Source organism: Sycon ciliatum, chromosome 12, assembly GCF_964019385.1.
Source record: "Sycon ciliatum chromosome 12, ocSycCili1.1, whole genome shotgun sequence".
Lineage (NCBI taxonomy): Eukaryota > Metazoa > Porifera > Calcarea > Leucosolenida > Sycettidae > Sycon > Sycon ciliatum.
Window position 1 is genome coordinate 11,268,301 of NC_088654.1, and position 3,959 is coordinate 11,272,259.

Below are 3,959 nucleotides of genomic sequence, written 5' to 3' on the forward strand. Positions count from 1 at the left end.
AATAAAAAATAGAATAAAATAGCCTTCCACTGTTTGCTACCTCCGCGCTACACTAGCCTACACCTGTACACATGCTACAGCCTCCCATTATCATTGAATGGAACTCCTTATTTAGACTACTGCAGTGTGTCTTTGGGAAATCCTCAAAATAATAATTACATGACATTGTACTTCAGTTGAAGTATCAATACCGGTGATACAGCCGGGCCAAGCTTGCAAGGCACAACAGACGCAGAGTCACCAAACTTTCAAGTGACATGTAACTAACTTGAAGTTAGTTCCCTGTTATAATGTACATGATTGTGCTCTTTCAGAAGTACCTGTTTCAGAACGGTGTTTCCCAGGGAAAAAACTCCTTCGCGGCTCATCAGATGTAGCCTTGTCATTCTTGCTTCTTGTGTTTGTTTGTTTTCCTCTAGTTTTCTTATGTTCGCGGAGAAGGCGGAGAGCTAGCCGGAACGCAGAACCTTTTTTTTACATTATTTCACGGAGAAGGCGGAGATGTAGTCTTCAACTTGCCTGTATCAAGACTCAACTAATTACTTGGCACTGTGACCCTTCTACAAAGTCACAGGCCTACCCGCCGGAACCGGTCCGGTTGGTCAGGTTACCACCGGACCAACTTTGTAGCTACCAACACATGTGTGTATTGCTGAGGAGGGCATATGAGATGTCCCCGCCATATTATACACAAACTGTATGAAAGACTATGGTAGGACTGGACCACTAAAAACTTCTTCCGGCGGTGCTGAGTCATATTATTCAAGTTTCGTCTTTGTGGACGGTTTGTGGACGGTTTGTGGACGGTTTGTGGACGGTTTGTGGACGGTTTGTGGACGGTTTGTGGACGGTTTGTGGACGGTTTGTGGACGGTTTGTGGACGGTTTGTGGACGGTTTGTGGACGGTTTGTGGACGGTTTGTGGACGGTTTGTGGACGGTTTGTGGACGGTTTGTGGACGGTTTGTGGACGGTTTGTGGACGGTTTGTGGACGGTTTGTGGACGGTTTGTGGACGGGGAAAGGTCAACTTCCGTCGCATCGAGGTCGTCCAGACAGCAAACAACAACATCATAGCAGAGTCTGGGAACCGTTCATCCGGGCCCGGAGGGGAGGGGGGGGGGGGAGCCGGGTCACTTGAAGCCTGTTCTATACCGTATAAGCATCAGTAGCCCAAGCCAGCTCCTGAAAGACGGTACGGCCCGGTTATTACCCTATGCCACGATTTGGATCAACTTAAAGTCTTTCCAAGCATTTCTGGGGGAGATGCAAAGCTGACTAGTCTAAAGTAGCACTGAAGCGTTCTGGAGCCCAAGCCCGGGTATGGTACGGTACGCAGGACCAGCCGCTGGAAGCAGTTTTTGATTGGTCCGGTAGTGCATGTATTGTGGCCTTTCATACTTTGCGTATCGAAATGGTGGGTACCAGGGAGTCGTAAAATACCGGTATTTTACTACTCCCTGGTGGATGCATATGCCCTCCACAGTAGTAAACACATGTCGGTGACCAAAAGGTTGATCCGGTTATAAATTTTTGTTTTTGTTTTCAGCAAGCTGCCATAAAGCAGTTTTTATTGCTGTAATTACTTTGTTCTTGCCCTTACAAGAGGCAGTATTGTCTGCACCGTATTAAAAGGTCCGGTTATAACCTCAGTCCTGACCAACCGGACCGGTTCCTGCGGACAATGCCGGACATGGTATGGTATGGTACCAGCGATGGAGTAGTGAAGCCCGGCAATACTGCACGTAGTACTGGCCCGGTGGTATCGGTGCGGTTGGTCAGCCTGGCCATGGCCAGACAAACTTGTTGGCCATCAATGATTGTATTAACTTCTTTTTTTTTAACTGTTCCAAAGCCATTTTTACGGGCGAACAAAACAAGACGTGGATATGTCAAAGAAGAAAGAAGAAAAAAGGCCCAACCCTGCCCTGCCAGTTATGAGGGCTTACACGGGGGTCGCCATGGCAAATAATAAAAATAAAAATGCGCGCGTTCGGGCAATGATTGTATTAACTGCTGAGGAGGCCATGTGCGTACAGTACCCTCCATACCATACGCAAACTGTACAAAAGGCTAGGTGTGTGGCCGGATCAATCAAAAACCGCTGCCCACCTCCGCTACAGGCTGGCTTTCGCCCTGCTGCGTTCCAGTGCCATGTGTCTGCGTGGGGCTCGCCGAGTTTGGCAGCCTCCACTGGATGGCTGTGCCTCCCTGGCTGTCGTGGAGGCTAAGGTGTCCCGTTGACCCTTGGCCCGTGATTGTGCGGACTATGCCATACTTCTCTTGCTCTCTGATCACGTGTGACGTCATCATTATGTGACTTTGTTTTTCAATCCTCCGCCATCATGCAAATTGTGTTTTGTTCGCCCATAAAAGAGGCTTTAATAAAATAAAAAATAATAAAAAATAATAATAAAAAATAATAAAAATCCGCTTCCACTGGTCCTGTAAAAAAAAAGTAAAGTTCGCACGTCCGCGTTACAACCGGCTATACACAATTGCATTGAGTCTGTACTGAGCAGCCTTTGTAGCTTTCATTACTGTACGGGCAGACAATTTCGTCGGTCAAACATTTCGTCCAACTCCACAAAAAGGGAGTTCGTCCAGTTGCAAATTATTTCGTCCATGCCTCTCATACGAGTGTTTTCAAAAGCTGGACAAGTCGAAATTCGTCCCGCATATAATTTAGTCCAAAAGCTGCTTGGACGAAAAAGACGAAATTAAATTCCAGCAAAATATTTATGCTTTGACAGTATCCCATCAAGCCCTCCCAGACGGGCTGTGATTTTCCGAGCTAGGCCACTTCATGAGGGCTTTGATTTACCGAGTCTAGCCTGCTGTTTTTTGTTTGTTTTGTTTTTTACTGAATAAGCCAGGTCGAGTCATGCTTTCAAGGGTGATCATGAGGAAGATCAAAGTGCGCGTTCATGTCCGAAATGATTCAATCAAAACAGTCGTGTTCATATTCCATCAGCCAATCACAGCCCTTTGCGCAATAGTGTATCTCACGCTCGTACTCTTGTTTGATTCCATACATCATGGTACATGCTTGTCTTGCTGGATAGGTTCGCATGCATGTTGCAGGGGCGTCGGACACGCTAGCGCACTACCGTCACTACAATCTGCTGCTGGAAATGCTTGCAATTGGCTTCAATTTTTGACATTTTTTCCCAGGGGAGGGTAATGTTTGTCCCGGATCGTAGCGTCGTCAAGGTTTGTTGCAGGATCAAAAAGTCTTTCATTTTAGTTACACTGAAATGGCACCAAATGCCCGGAAATGCTTGCAATTGGCTTCAATTTTTGAAGTTTTTTTCTCGGGGGAGGACCCCGGACCCCCCCCCCCCCCTTCCATGGCCGCCCCAACTCCCAAGTCGGTGCGACGGGCCTGCTATGTAATGGTTATGTAATGTGGTGTCATGGAAAGTCATGAGAAAGTCAGTGTCATTTTTGATTGCAGACACTGCTGTAGAGAGACAGTGTAGACAGTGCAGAGGAGTGTAGTGCATGCAGTGAAGACGGAGGTGACGGGTTTGGGGCAAGCAAGTCGCCTGTCGATGTCGTACATGTCACATTTTTCAGAACCTTTTTAGCACTGCACCGCGAGAGTGCACGTTGTCGTTGATTCTACGCAGCGGCTGGGGCAACCCGTCACCAGGTCACCACGGTCACTGAAGTGAGATCATGAGACTTGAGAGTGAGAAAGTCAGCACTACACGGTCGGTGCCAGCATTCACCGCGACAGCACATGACTGCAATGACTGTCGACATGCATGTCAAGACAAGACTCAACAGTCAACACTTACAATCTCTCACCTGCAGGCTACACGCGCCATATCCCTGACCAGAGCGGCAGGCTGAGCGCCCAATATTCTGGCCTCCACTCCAGTCTCCACCAGGCACCCCTGGCCCTGGCCTGCACTGGCACTACACCATGTACACGTACACCATGGCATGTGCACCCA